Consider the following 16,412-nt stretch of genomic DNA (forward strand, 5'->3'; position numbering starts at 1 on the left):
CTCGCAGTCGGGCAGCAATGTCGGAGGTGTCTCGCATTCTTGCTTGGGCGGAGTGTCACGTTCCAGCGATCTCGGCAGTCTTCATTCCCAGAGTCCTCAATTGGGAGGCGGACTTCCTCAGCCGTCACGACGTGCATCCCGGGGAATGGTCGCTTCACCCAGAGGTGTTTCAGCTACTCGTGGACAGGTGGGGGCTGCCGGAGCTGGACTTGATGGCCTCCCGTCACAATCACAAGTTGCCCGTTTACGGGTCAAGGACAAGAGACGCAGGCGCCTGTCTGGTAGACGCTCTGTCGGTGAAATGGACGTTTCACCTGGCGTATCTGTTTCCTCCGATATCCCTGCTTCCTCTGGTTCTGCGGAAATTCAAGCTGGAGGGCGGCACGCTCGTGCTGGCGGCTCCGGCGTGGCCCAGACGTCCTTGGTACTCCGATCTGAGGTGCCTCTCCATCGACGCTCCGTACCTTCTTCCTCAGCGTCGGGACCTGTTGTCTCAAGGGCCCTGCCTTTACCCGGATCTGGGTCGGCTGTCTTTGACGGCGTGGCTCTTGAGACAGCCGTCTTGAGGTCTAGGGGTTTCTCCAGTTCGGTCATTGGTACCATGCTTAGGGCACGCAAGCCTGCTTCCGCGCGGATTTACCACAGGGTGTGGCGCACTTATTTTCAGTGGTGTGAATCCAGAAACTATGATCCGCAGGTGTTCCGGGTGTCCAGAATCTTGGAGTTTCTTCAGTCAGGTTTGGACCTCGGCTAACGCCTGGCCTCTCTGAAGGTTCATGTGTCTGCTTTGTCCGTGTGGTTTCAGCGACGGATTGCTACACTGCCAGATGTTCACACCTTTTTCCAAGGTGTTCTCAGGATCCAGCCTCCCTTCGTGGCTCCGTGGGACTTGGCGGTGGTACTGCGGGTCTTGCAGGGTCCTCCTTTTGAGCCGCTTGAGTCGGTGGAGCTCAAGTGGCTGACGTTTAAGACCATTTTTCTCCTGGCAATTGCTTCTGCCAGGAGGGTTTCAGAATTGGGGGTGCTTTCCTGTCACCCTCCTTTTTCTGATTTTTCACCAGGACAGGGCAGTGCTCCGCACGCGTCCTGAGTTTTTGCCCAAAGTGGTTTCAAAGTTCCACATTAATCAGGAACTTGTTGTGCCAGCTTTTCAGTCACCTGATCTTTCTGCTGGTGAGGCTTCCTTGGATGTGGTCCGGGCACTTAGAATCTATGTGGACCGGACTGCTTCGGTTAGGAAGTCGGATTCTTTGTTTGTCCTCTTCGGTTTTCACAAGAGGGGTTGGCCTGCCAACAAGCAAACGTTAGCCCGTTGGCTTCGTTCAGTTATTTGTGAGGCTTATGCACAGGAGGGTTTACCTGTGCCAGCCTCTGTTAAGGCTCATTCCACTCGTTCTGTGGGTCCCTCTTGGGCTGCTAGACGTGGCGCCTCCGCTGTTCAGCTGTGTAAGGCGGCCACTTGGTCTTCAGTTCAGACGTTTTTGAGGTTTTATGCGTTTGACACCTTCGCCTCTCAGGATGCATCCTTTGGGCGCCGGGTACTCCTTTCAGCACAGGAGCGTCCCCGCCCTTAGTTGAACTGCTTTGGGACATCCCCAAGGTCAACCCTGTGGACCCCCTATGGACCCTGAAGTAGAAAACAAGAGATATGGTAAGAACTTACCTTTGTTATCTCTGTTTCTACGAAGTCCATAGGGTCCACATGGCGCCCGCCCTGACGCACCTGGCTTCAAATGGGCTGTGTGGCTGGTCACCGGTTTTCCATCTCCCATTTCTGTGAGTATGGTTTCTTGTGTGTTCCAGTCTTCCTTCTCTCTGTTTAGTCTCCTCCTCCGGCCTTAGCTGCTTACCAACTGAGGTGCCTGTGGCCGGGGGCGGGGTATAGAGGAGGACGGACCCAAGTGCATCCTGGGAGCAGCAAAGCTTTAACTGTGTGGTGCCCGTGGATCCAGATCCAGCTATACCCCAAGGTCAACCCTGTGGACCCTATGGACTTCGTAGAAACAGAGATAATAAAGGTAAGTTCTTTCCATATCTCTTGGGAACGCCCCGTCAGGGAGGCACGCCTACCAAAGGGGGCGTGCTGTCAATCAACATCGACAGCACGCCCCCTTTGATCAGACACAACGAGCAAAGGACTTTCCTTCGCTCGTCGCGTCTGGCGCATGCGCACGACGGAGCTCCCTCCGTCGTGCGCATGCTCAGTCCAGAACATCGACCCACTTGCGAGCGGATAGCCGCTCGCGAGTGGGTCTGAATCAGGCCCTCTGTGTTTAGATTTGGGCCCTATACCTAAAACATTTTAATATGGTATGCAATTATTCCAAAATACGCAATATTCCGATATCCAAAATACCCCTGGTCCCAAGCATTTTGGATATGGGAGACTCAACCTGTACTAAGTTTCAGGTGGCGAGATGACATCCAAGATGAAATGGCAGAAAGACATTCAGTGACACGGACCAATACAGATGGTGATAAATCTGGGGAAGATAGGTAGATTTGAGAATCATCCGTATACAGATGGTACTGAAATCCAAAAGAACGGATTAGTTTGCTGTCAAAGTCAAATAATTGGATACGATCGCTTTACAATTATTGTCTGACGATATAGTAGTCTATAGTCGGATGACTTATTACTAGGACGCTACTTTGTGCCGGTGCAATCCAATGCGGACAAACGTAAATTCACAACACATACACTGACGCACACACACACACACACACACATATATATGTATATGACACACACACACAGTGGGGCAAAAAAGTATTTGGACAGCCAGCGATTGTGCAAGTTGTTGCACTTTAAAAGATGAGAGGTCTATAATTTCCATCATAGGTACACTTTAACTGTGAGAGACAGGATCAGAACAAAAAATTCCGGAAATCACATTGTATGATTTTTAAACTATTTGTATATTCTTGCGGAAAATAAATATTTGGACACCTACCAACCAGCAAGAATTCTGGCTTTTACAGACCTGTTACTACTTCTTTAGGAAGCCCATCTATCCTCCACTCGTTACCTGTATTAATGGCACCTGTTTGAGCTGGTTAACTGTATAAAAGATACCTGTCCACACCCTCAAACAGTCAGACTGCAACCTCTCCACCGTGGCCAAGACCACAGAGCTGTCTAAGGACCCCAGGGCCAAAATTGTAGACCTGCACAAGGCTGGGATGAGCTACTCGACAGTAGGCAAGCAGCTCAACTGTTGGAGCAATTATTAAAAAAATTAAAGAAATAAAAGATCACTGACAATCTCCCTCGACCAGGGGCTCCATGCAAGACCTCACCTTGTGGAGTATCAATGATCTTGAGAACTGTGAGGGATCAGCCCAGAACTACACGGGGGACCTGGTCAATGACCTCAAGAGAGCTGGGACCACAGTCACAAAGGTTACTATTAGTAACACACTACGTCGTCATGGATTCAAATCCTACAGCGCCCGAAAGGTTCACCTGCTTAAGCCAGCACATGTCCAGGCCCATCTAAAGTTTGCCCGTGACCATCTGGATGATCCAGAGGAGGATTGGGAGAATGTCATGTGGTCAGATGAGATCAAAATAGAACATTTTGGTATAAACTCCACACGCCGTGTTTGGAGGGAGAAGAATGATGAGTGGCATACCAAAAACACCATACCCACTGTGAAGCACAGGGGTGGAAACATCATGCTTTGGGGATGCTTTTCAGCAAAGGGGACAGGACGACTGATCCGTATTACGGGGAGGATGAATGGGGACATGTATCGTGACATTTTGGGGAAAAACCTCCTTCCCTCAGTAAGAGCATTGAAGATGCAACGTGGCTGGGTCTTCCAGCATGACAAAGACCTCAAACACACCGCCCAGGCAACTAAAGAGTGGCTCCGTAAGAAGCATTTCAATGTCCTGGATTGGCCTAGCCAGTCTCCAGACCTCAACCCAATAGAAAATCTGTGGAGGGAGTTGAAAGTCTGTGTTGCCTGGCGATAGCCCCAAAACATGACACATCTAGAGAAGATCTGCATTGAAGAGTGGGCCAAAATACCTGCTGCAGTGTGTGCAAACCTGGTCAAGAACTACAGGAAACGTTTGACCTCTGTAATTGCCACCTGAGGTTACTTTACAAAGTATTGAGTTAAACTTTTTGATTGTCCAAATATTTTTTTTCAGAAAGAATATACAAATTGTTTAAAAATCATACAATGTGATTTCTGGATTTTTTTTGTTCTGATTCTGTCCCTCACAGTTGAATAGTGTTCCCTCTAGCTCCGGCGGGAGGCAGGGCGCCGGAGCTAGAGAGGGCATGCCTGTGGGCGCGCGTGCGACCGAGAAGGGGGCGTGGTCATCGGAAAAGGGGGCGTGTCTATAAGACGCGTCCCCTTTTCGTCACTCTTGGGGGCGTGCCCGGCACTTACGGACACGCCGGGCAGCCCCCAAGCCCTGCAGACAGGGAGAATAGATGCCGGGCGCATACGCCCGGCATCTATTCTCCGGCGGTGACCGGGTCACCGCATGTTTCTCCACCCGCGGGACACTGCGTCCCGCGGGTGAGAACGGCTCCCGCAGGCTGTGAGGGCAGGGTGCTTTTTGCCCTCCTCCTGGAGGGCAGGGTGCTTTTTGCCCTCCAGAAAGAGGGCAGGGCGCCGCGCCCCGCTAAAACAGCCTAGCGGGAACGCTAGTTGAAGTGTACCTATGATGGAAATTACAGACCACCTCTCATCTTTTAAAGTGCAACAACTTGCACAATCGGTGGCTGTCCAAATACTTTTTTGCCCCACTGTGTGTGTGTGTGTCATATACATATATATGTGTGTGTGTGTGCGTCAGTGTATGTGTTGTGAATTTGCGTTTGTGCGCATTGGATTGCACCGGCGCAAAGTAGCGTCCTAGTAATAAGTCATCCGACTATAGACTACTATATCGTCAGACAATAATTGTAAAGCGATCGTATCCAATTATTTGACTTTGACAGCAAACTAATCCGTTCTTTTGGATTTCAGTACCATCTGTATACGGATGATTCTCAAATCTACCTATCTTCCCCAGATTTATCACCATCTGTATTGGTCCGTGTCACTGAATGTCTTTCTGCCATTTCATCTTGGATGTCATCTCGCCACCTGAAACTTAATACAGGTTGAGTCTCCCATATCCAAAATGCTTGGGACCAGGGGTATTTTGGATATCGGAATATTCCGTATTTTGGAATAATTGCATACCATATTAAAATGTTTTAGGTATAGGGCCCAAATCTAAACACAGAGGGCCTGATTCAGACCCACTCGCAAGCGGCTATCCGCTCGCAAGTGGGTCGATGTTCTGGACTGAGCATGCGCACGACGGAGGGAGCTCCGTCGTGCGCATGCGCCAGACGCGACGAGCGAAGGAAAGTCCTTTGCTCGTTGTGTCTGATCAAAGGGGGCGTGCTGTCGATGTTGATTGACAGCACGCCCCCTTTGGTAGGCGTGCCGGGGGCGTGCCTCCTTGACGGGGCGTTCCCACGGGAACGCCTCCCGTCAGAAGCCGGCCCACTGACATCACTAGTGATGTCAGTGGGAGTGATTTTGGCTCTGATAGAGCCAAAATCACTCCGGAGCTTGCGGTTGAAAACCTCAACCGCAGGCTCCGGCTCGCAGTTTCGATGGTCGCGATGGTCAAGACCATCGCGGCCATCAAAATGCACGCTCGTATAGCCTGTGGGTGGTGACCCACAGCTATACGAGCGTCCAGGAGGACGCTCCATTTTCATGGAGGCCGGCCCTCATTCAGAGCGTGCGCTCTGCTCAGAGCGTACGGCTCTGAATGAGGGCCTGAATGCATTTATGATTTATATACACCTTATACACACAGCCTGAAGGTAATTTTATACAATATTTTCAATAATTTTGTGGCTTAAACAATGTTTGTGTACATACATGAAATTTATTTGTGTCATATACACCTTATACACACAGCCTATAGGTCAATTTATACTTTATTTTTAATAAGTTTGTGCCTTAAACAAAGTTTGTGTGCATTGAACCTTCAAATTTCAAAGTTTTCACTATCTCAGTCATGCTAAAAATATTCCGTATTTTGGAATATTCCGTATTTCGGAATATTTGGATATGGGATACTCAACCTGTATTTCTAAAACAGAATTAATTATGTTTCCACCGGCCAATAAGTTACCAACCTGATCTCTCTCACTGTTGATAACTAGACAATCCACCCTGCCCCACAAGCTCGCTGCCTTGGTGTCATCCTTGACTCTGAACTGTCCTTTGTTCCCCACATTCAATCTGTCTCAAAATCATGTTACATACATCTAAAAAACATATCCAAAATTTGACTATCTCACACAAGACACTGCAAAAACTCTAATCCATGCACTTATTATTTCCCGCATTGACTATTGCAATAGCCTCCTTACTGGTCTTCCTAAAAACAGGCTATTGCCATTACAATCCATTATGAATGCAGCTGCGAGGCTTATCTTCCTTGCTAAACGTTCGTCTGCTGCCCCGCTCTCAGTCCCTCCATTGGTTACCGGTTTTCTACCGTATTCAATACAAAATACTTTTACTTACCCATAAAGCTATTAACAAAACCACACCAACCTTCACTCATCTCAAATTATCTCCCAACCCGACCTCTCCGCTCAGCACAAGATCTGGGTCTCATCCCCACGCATTACTTGCTCCCATTCACGGTTACAGGACTTTCTACGGGCTGCACCCACTCTATGGAATGCCTTACCATGCACAATAAGACTTTCCTCTAGTCTCCAATCCTTCAAGCGTTCCCTGAAAACTCACCTCTTCAGGCAAGCTTATCAGATTCCAGAACCGCCCACATAACCTTCATAGCTTCCATATCTAATTACATCCCCTTTCACAGTCCACATACAACCTCACACATTCTCTCACATCCTCATGACATTTGGCCGACATTCCGGTGTTACTGGATCACGCAGCCCACCAAGAAACTGTGCATTCTGGCTGGTCCAAAACGCAATATATAGCACCTATCCTTGTGTATCAATGCCTATTTCCCTATAGATTGTAAGCTTGCGAGCAGGGCCTTCCTACTTATATATCTGTCTGTTATTACCCAGTTTTGTTCAATTAATGTTTACAATTGTAAAGCGCAACGGAATATGCTGCACTATATAAGAAACTATAAATAAACCAGATGGATTAGGTCACTATTCAGCGGGCTTATACTGTTGGGCAGCCTACTCATTCCTAGATATCTGCTCATTCCACCATATCACTTGGTGCTTCATAGGCAGCTAGCCAAGCAGGTGTTTCGGGTAGACACTTAATGTTATCACTTGTGCATTAGAAGATGCTGACTTTGGAATACATATTTTCAGTTCAGTATTGGCTGAACAGACACTCTCCTGACAATGACATTGAATCATCCCTATGGTGAGCAGTGTCCCCCAGATAGAGGAGGAGAAAACAGGATTTTTGGTACTCACTGTTTATTTTCTCTGAGTCTGTTATATTCTCTCTCACTATAGCCCATCCTTGTGAGGCTTTAAACTCATAAATGGTGATGGGTTGTTGTAGAGAGGCATATATGCTGAACATAATTCATTTAAGTAAGTGCTCATTCCTAATGCTCCAACTACACCACACATCTTTAATGCCACGAGCATTCAAAAATGTATGCACTTTTGTGAATTTAATTTACTGTGCTATTTTGCCCAGTGTGCAGTTCTAAAGAGCACCTTAGATGGGATGCGGTCAATACCCTGACCGCGGATTCCAGCTCTCACAATGCCGGTGCCGGAACCCTGACACTTGTCAGAATCCCGGCGTCTGCATCCCGGCCGCCGGAATCCCAATGGTAAGTAGCGGAGTTAGGCACTGGGTGGGGAGGTTTTTATGGTACAGGGAGGTTATGTTTAGGCATTAGGGGGGGAGGTTAGCGTCGGGCACCAGGGATGGTTAGGGCAGGGAGAGGGGGAGAGTTAGAATACTGACCGACAAGTGTCTGTATTCTAACCCCGTCGGGATGCCGGCGTCTGCTTCCCGTACCCATCTCTTATTCTGCCCATCTACTAGGCGGTTAAACCTAGCGATGGAGCGGTAACTAAGGTCGTTATCGCTCAATCGTTTGGTAATAGTCCGCAAATCGGGAGAGAAAAGGGTAAAAACGACCAGCGATGCGCGCGCCCGCTGGTCGTTTTTAACCTCAATCATCGCCCGAACATGACTGTCAACCTGACGACCGCCTTCCTATGTTCGGGGATGATTGATCTGCATACACTGAACGTTCAGTGTATGCAGTTCACCCTGCGGGAGACGACTGCATCGTAATTGTGCCATCGTCCCCCGCATCGCCTAGTGGATGGGCAGCCTTGGACATCAATGATATTAGTTCTCTTTGTGTGTTCCAGAAAACTGCAGTGTGTGAAATAATAAGCATTTGTTAGTGTTTTGTAATTATAAATGTGTATTTGTTCTTCTGACTAATTTATAAATGGTTGTTTTCCCATCAGGGGTGAAGACAATGTCATGGGAGTAAAATACTGCTTTAGGAAAAATGACCATGTGGTTATTGTTATGCCTTATTTGGAACATGACTGCTTTGTGGTAAGATATCAGTGTGTATGTATATATATATATATAATATTGACAAAGGTCCATGCACAGGACCGAAACGTAGGATTATGAAATGTTGTAACATTTTTACTGAGATATAATAAAGAGATGTTTTTAAGAAGACTGGTGAGTGCTACCCCCCCCCCCCCCTTTTTTTTCTACATATATATATTTTATAGCTTGCTGTTGAGTATGAAAAGATGATGTGCAAAGGACTTAAACATCCTAGTTCAAGTTGTGTAAAGGACTGCAGGACATGCTTGATATGTGATATAAAACATACCTTTTTATATGAAACCATCTTCATTCATCAGTTTGACAGACACCATGCTCATCACAGTAACAAACAGAATACTGCAATAGAAGCAAATTATACGGCTATAAAAATATAGCTCAAATGGCACCATTTATCAGACACTGAATTGGCTTAAAGTCCGCACCCTGTAATCCAAGCAGGGCTCAGATTAAGATCCAGGTAAGAAGCCTTTCATAGTCTGTATAGACTATCGCAAATCGTGATGGAGGTCCCGATCGCAGGATGTTTCTTCCGAAATTGGAATGGTTTGAATACTTGATACTCAAGCATGCAAATTGGTTTACCTACTATCAATACTGCATTGATCTTTGTATTCCGTTTCTGCTTCCAGGGTAAAAAGCCTATTAACGTTCCCAACACTGCATTAGCAGTATACTGAAATCTTTAAATCATAATTTTGTTCCTACTTAACGTATCAGCATACTGTACCAACCAAATCTTTTAATCATAGACCTTTAACAGGTGTATGTTAATCTAAATAGGGAACATATTCCGATGCCTTACCTCCCTTGTAATATAAAGGTCAAAAATTTGATGGCAGTGCAAATTTAGACTAGTAATGACTAGGTCGTGTTGTGTATCTGAAACGCAAAGGTAGAAGCACTGACTAAGCTTGATTTTGAACAAGTGCATTTAATGGACATAGCTGCATAAAGGCTAAAAGTAAATTTGAATACAACAAACTGGTGTATTAAGAGGGGAGGGGGCCTGTGTGCATTCCCCGTCCGGGGTCGCCGCCTCTCTTCCTGGCGGCCAGCAGCAGACTGACATGGCTGACCGGCGACCTCAGCATCAGTAGACTCTGGGCGCAGGTTGCTAGGAAAATGTGCGGCCGCCATTTTCCCAGCGATTTCCTCACTGCGTGTACGCAAAATGCCGGAAAAATAGCAGTGGCAGCTATATTCCAGCGTTTTGTGCAAGGCTGAGACACCCGACGCGGGACCTCTGAGAGGTAGGTATTAGTTAATATGGCTGCGGGCCCCCCCTGGGCCCAGAGGCCCGTGTGTGCCGCAGACCCTGTACCCATTATAGATACGCCCCTGACAACAAAATAATAGTTTGAGCTGCTAGAGTGAAAATTCAGTAATTTCCTAGTACTCAGAAATCCAATCACATAATTTCAAAGTGGGCGTGCTGCCCAAACTAACCCGCTTGTGGTAAGAAGTGTTGCAGTGTAGTAAAGAAGACCTCCTGCTCTTTTAAAAGCTGCTGCATTGTTCCAATTCTGTGTGTACACTGTGTTAATCTGAGACTTAAGCTGGGGACACTATATGATGTGTGTACACAGACGAAACAACGCAATGTAACGATACATCTCGCTGGCCATACACGTACGATCCGGTAAATAAGACCATGCAATGTATCTCTCCATGCTGCATGGTGTCGCTCATTGTCCCATCTGCTGTGCAGCACAGGAGATGGGACAATGCGATGAATGACCGGCGAGCAATACGCATTATAGGATCGGAACAATATATCGTATAACGGATCTCATAGGGGTATATTTAATAAAGTGTGGGTTTATAGAAGTGGAGATGTTGCCCATCGCAACAAATCAGATTCTACTTATTTAGCTAGTACCTTCTAGAAGATAATAGCTACAATCTTATTGGTTGCTATGGGCGACCACTTCTATAAACCCGCACTTTAGTAAATATACCCCATAGTGTTTACCCTGCTTTAGAGTTAATTTATATTTAGCAAACTGCTAATTTTGTATTCTAAAACTAGTTTGAGAAATGAATACACCAAGCTTTTGTACCTGAATACAATAATTAATAGTTAGTAGCAGGTACAGCAATCAGTGTTGGTAGTATTACTGTAAATGGATTAAGGTGATATTATAAAGCCGTGAAAGCAACATGTATAACATAGGACCTCTGAGCCTTCACTTGCAGGGCCAATTCCTATCTGCTTTAATGTCATATTTGTTGCTGCCTATCTTAATACTTCTGCAATGGCTGGTTCATCTTTAATGTTTACAGCTTCAACTCTCAATTCTAACCATGACACTGGTAATTGCACAGAGATATCTCCAATGGAAGCTTTAATATTGATGATTGACAATGCCTCTTCCTTACAGTAGCTCCATACATAAACTGAAATTTTACAGTAATGCTAGTAACCGGTTGTGAGTGTAATACAAAAACAATTGTTTCTAGTGTCAATGTTTTTGCTTATTTTTTTTTGTACATTTTTCATTAGATTATAATTAACACCAGTCAGTGTGAGACCTAAAAAAGACATTCCATTCATGGTCAGAAAATCCCTTCAATCCCGTAACTAGCTCACAATATATGGTACATTTTAGAAATGTATGACATAGTTTCTCCTACTCCACCTTTACATCCCAGTTTTTAAGGATATCCCTGCTTGAGTCCAAATTAGTGAATCATATTGACTGGTATGAAGCTCAAGCATGGTTATCCTTTAAAACCTGGACTGTAATGGGTAGTTTGGGAACCTCTGGTCTGTGGTGTAAATCCCTTTTTTTTTGGAGCAAGAGTTAAAGTATTGACATAAGCATGCAGTAACATTGCTGTTACATTTGCACTACATATGGAAATGTCATAGCCTGGACACAGGATGTTATGGTTACAGCAGAAGTAGATTAAGGTTTTCAAGTCCTTTTTAAAATTGATTGTTACCAATTGAGCTGATCTGTAACTTTTTGTGTGTCTGTCTGTGTGCCCTTTGCCTTATTTAAGATTTGTTAGTATAGCTACAGTCTCATTTTGAGATTATTTATAGCATTCAATTATCTTTTTTTTTTTTTTCTATGCAGAATATTTTACCTACACTCAGCTTTCAAGAAGTGAAGAAATATTTATTTAATCTTCTGAAATCTCTTAAACGGATACACCAATTTGGTATTATTCACAGAGATGTTAAACCAAATAACTTCTTGTACAACAGGAGGCTGAATCAGTAAGTTAATGCGTATATTGGGCTCTATTTATTAACATTATTTTTACTAAAATAAAGTGAAAAAGGGTGTGTTCACACCCTTTTCACATTATTTTAGTTTCACCTGTAGTTACTATAGGGCAATTGGAGTAGAATTAGTAAAATTCTACTCCAACCCCCAGTATCACTTATTTTTAGTAAAGCAGATCGCATTTCCCATAATTGTAATGGGAAATGTGATCCGACCAGAGTTACTAAAAATAAATTGTAAAAAAATATCGGGGGAAGCCCTGTGATAATAACGCCACCTGGTGGTGGCGTTATCCAGGGTCTCCCCCGGTTACCGGGCTCCCACTCTGCTCTAACGGGGAGAGCAGAGGCGGGAGCCGGTACCAGTAATCAGCTATGTGGTCTAAGCAGACCGCAAGCTGATTGCTGTAAAAAAAAGAAAAAAAAAAATTAAACTTTTTTTTTTTTTTTTTTTTTTTTACTTACCTGACTCCAGGGACCGGTGATCAGGCCTCCGGTGATGGCTCCTCTCCGGTCAGCTGGTCTCCCACAGTGCACTGGGGCCCAGTCATCAGGTGATCAGGCCCCAGTGCAGTATGGGAGATCACCTGATCGGGAAGCCCGGAGAAGATCACCGGAGGCCAGGAGGAAGCAGGTAAGTGCAATGAAGGGAGGGGGGGTCCGCGATCGGGGGGCGGGGCTTAGCGCCAGTGGGGGGGTAGTAGTGGTGGTCGGTCGGCGCATGCGCGGGCTCTTAGTCGCGGTATTTTTTCCGAAAATACCGCGACTAGAGTGCGGATGGGATCCGCAGGGACAGAGCTTTATCGCAAGCTCTGTCCCTGCAAGGGATTTATAGTAAATCCCTATGATATTGCCTGAATTCGCAATGCGAATTCACTCGGTAATATCACACTACAATCCGCATTCAATATGCGGATTGTAGTAAATAGAGCCCATTGTGTTTTCTTGGTCTACATGTATCAAACTCCTCCATTGCTTTTAGTTATCTGATTAGGTGAAGAACTGTAGCTTTTAGTTGTGATTAAATGTCATATTCCATGATTAACTGTCTCAGCTAACCCATGTGCCCAGTCTTTAGGGAGGAATAACCTTCACATATTCCATGTTTTCTATGAGCATATGATTACAGGTTGAGTCTCCTATATCCAAAATGCTTGGGACCAGGGGTATTTTGGATAATGGAATATTCCGTAATTTGGAATAATTGCATATTATATTGAAATATCTTGGGAATGGGACCCCAATATGCACACAGAATGCATTTATGTGTTATATACACCTTATACACACACCCTGCAGGTAATTTTATACTATATTTTCAATATTTTTGTGGCTCAAGCAAAGTTTGTGTACATACATGAAATTCATTTGTTTCATATACAACTTATACACACAGCCTGCAGGTAAGTTTATACAATATTTTTAATAATTTTGTGCCTTAGACAAAGTTTGTGTACTTTGATCCATCAAAAATCAAAGGTTTCATTATCTCAGTTATGCCAAAATTATTCCGTATTTCGGAATATTCCGTATTTCAGAATATTTTGATATGGGAGACTCAACCTGTATAATAATCAACAACTTGTGTCAATCAAAAAGTCTTGTGCAGTCTGTAGGTGACCAGATAGATAGAAATATCAGGCTGGCAACATTCACAAAAAAAATTATAGCAAAAGCAAATTATAGATCTTTTAATACCTTTTTGGATTGGTTAAAAAAAAAAATACCTATGGATTACGTTTGCTCTTTAATTATAGTGTACTATAAACAATAGAGATCATATTTAATTTTCCATCATACTGTTGAATGTAAAATATCTGTTTGCCACTTACATCCTTGTGTTTTCTTGTAGGTATGCTTTAGTAGACTTTGGATTGGCAGAAGGAACATCTGATACACAAATAGAGCTTCTTAAAGTCCTTCAGGCTAAAAAACAGGGGAGTTGCTCACAAAGTAATCTTCACACAGTTTCCGGAAACAAACCACCAGTTACTAGAGAAGTATTATTGCTGTCCTCTTCAAAGCAGTCTGTTAGGTAGCGGGGGCCACATTTTCAGATAAATCAAAAGGTTGTCAGTCTCTAACTACAGTACTTTCATTAATGCTGAATACCAAAGCATTAGTGATTTACCTACGGCAAATTGCCTTGTGCTGATACTTTACTTTTTTGGGGGGTTAGTTTAAAAACGTTAAAGAAAAGAAACTCCCCCTTTTATTTCTTTAGGTGTAGGACAGGATGCTTCAAATCTTTCAGAATGTTTTTTTCAGGAGGAATTATTTTACACTGACTGGCAGGCTGGGATATCCGTTTATTGAATTAATGTTTATTCAGGTTCTAAAGTTTGAGTAGCAGAGTATGAAAATCTAGATATCTATGTGGATTGGTGACTTTGACATAGAGTTAAGAAGGTTATACCCTATTTCGTACAATTAAACTATTTTGTCAGGACCACTAGATTTGATAATGGGTTCCTATGTGACCATAGTTCCTCCAGCATCCTGAGCTGTGGTTATCTGATAACTTTAATATGCTGTAAAGTACCATCTATAATAGTTTATTTGCCAGTAGTATAGGGAGTTCACACTTTATCCCAATTATGCTTTTCACAGAGGGAATTTAAGCCTTTCCCATTCGTATTTTGCACCTTCTCTGGGGTTCTATGGAGAAGTATGTGTACATGAGGGAGATCAGACTGATGAAATGAAAACGAGGGGGCATAGGGATAAGGAGAAATTGAATATGTGGAGAAAGTGTTTGTTGTAGGTAGTATTTTTGTCCTAGATTTATCATAGGATTTTTTTGTTGGATAGAGGTCAATAAGTCCTTAGGTATTCTAGTTTGCATTTACGTAATTTTGGTATCCGTTAAGCATTCTTTAGTATGTTGGATATAAGAGTACTGTGTACTAATGTGTGTTTATGATGCTTATGGTTATTGCTCTGTCTAGACTGTGATCTTACACATGGAAGGAATGGGCCTATAAGCCAGGATCATGCAGCTGTTCTGCTTTTATTTCACTCTCTAGATTTGCTGTTATCACTTTTTGTAAATTGTAACAGATACAATTCTTATTTATGCTCTATTTGGATGGGTTTTCTAGGAAGGAAGGCTTGGCAGTTCCCTACAAAGGACTGTGTTTGGGGAGAAGAATTTTAATGTTCAAAGTCCTGTCGCCCAGGAAGTAAACACCACAAAAGTAAGAAGATATATATTTTATGTCCTCACTTTTTCCTAAATACAATTACGATACCTGCAGAGTTGCAATAAATGTAGGATTTATTAGTTGCTCTGTCAAGAAAAGACATCCCATATAAATGGAACACAGCGGAGTAAAATGCACAATGCAACTTATGTTGGGCTGAGGTAAGTGGGGTGGATTTAGTGTGTTCCTTGGTAAGTGTGATTCCCCAGGGAAGACAGAGTGGTGGATAGGGTGCGTTTATGAGTGTTATCTTCACAGGTAGATGAGTTGTCTTTTAATCTCACAAAGGGTCTTTGATTCTTTGGCAGCTCTGAGGTGCTGGAGGTCATGTCTTTCTCATAGCTTTAATGTAACCTGTTTCGCACTTTCTAGTCTCACTTCTGCAGAATTTTGTAGGTGCCTTTTGACCATTTGTAAGTGTAAATACTCCAGTAATTGCATATGTTATTCAGCTCTGTAATACACAGCTTTTTACATAGCTATGTCATATTACTCAGGTTAACTAAAACTAGTACTCTGTGGGAAGTGGGCACCCCACATTTTTTCTCCTATTTCCACTGAGCGACACTGGGGTATAGATGGTGGTGAGTGGAGCCTGGCACTTTAAGTCTTCTTGAATTAGACTGTGCTCCTTCCCCTCTATACTTGACCTGACTTTTTTTTTTTTTTTTTTTAAGTTTCCAATTGTAGCTGGGCATTTTTTTTCGGCCTGCTACCGCAGCCTGTCTGCTTTTTGTATTTTTTTCTGTGGTGACTGCAGGCATACTGGAACGAATACATATTTACTAACATAAATGTGCTTTATAGCATTTATCTAATACTACTTAAGAATAACGCTTTCAAATTGTCTATTGAAATCTATCAATTGTCAGTGAATAACATGCACATTTGTTTTTAAAAACTAACTACTACATTGCAGAACATAAAGGCATCCAAGACACTGGATGCAATAAGAAAATTGGCAAAGACTGTTCCTACAAAAAACACTACTGATGGGATGGTGAGGAAAGCTGGCAGCTCGACCTGTGACTGCTATGCCAGAGATCAAGTCTGCTTTAGCTGCCTTTCAAAGTAATGTATTTTGATAACATAGTACAACCTTACTTCAGTTTCAGTGGGTTTCATTACACAATATAGTGCAAGCAGGCTACAAGTTCAGATAAGCAGGAAGCCGTAATGGAACAGGAAGCAATAACACTGATACCAGGGGGGAGGGGAAGAGAACTCCAACCCCCCCCCCCCATTTGTGGTTCTGTGCAAAATGCATAGCGCTATCTTACCTCCCGGCTGGCCCTACTGTGCATGTGCACATAGCTGGTCCCACCAGGGATGCCGCCACAGGTTAGAACACACATTGGCAGGTAATCCTG

General features: G+C 43.9%; 1 pseudogene across 1 annotated transcript in view; it reads left to right on the plus strand.

Annotated features, from left to right (window-relative positions):
* LOC148508213 (cell division cycle 7-related protein kinase-like) overlaps positions 1 to 16,412 on the plus strand; it is a 53,048-nt pseudogene that overhangs the window by 28,764 nt on the left and 7,872 nt on the right. Inside the window, exons 4-8 of the transcript XR_015869614.1 lie at positions 8,484 to 8,577; positions 11,688 to 11,830; positions 13,692 to 13,908; positions 14,941 to 15,036; positions 15,962 to 16,113. The product of XR_015869614.1 is annotated as a cell division cycle 7-related protein kinase-like (transcript). The remainder of the gene's footprint in view (positions 1 to 8,483; positions 8,578 to 11,687; positions 11,831 to 13,691; positions 13,909 to 14,940; positions 15,037 to 15,961; positions 16,114 to 16,412) is intronic.

This window comes from Taudactylus pleione, unplaced genomic scaffold (assembly GCF_031769625.1).
Source record: "Taudactylus pleione unplaced genomic scaffold, aTauple2 ptg000373l, whole genome shotgun sequence".
NCBI lineage: Eukaryota > Metazoa > Chordata > Amphibia > Anura > Myobatrachidae > Taudactylus > Taudactylus pleione.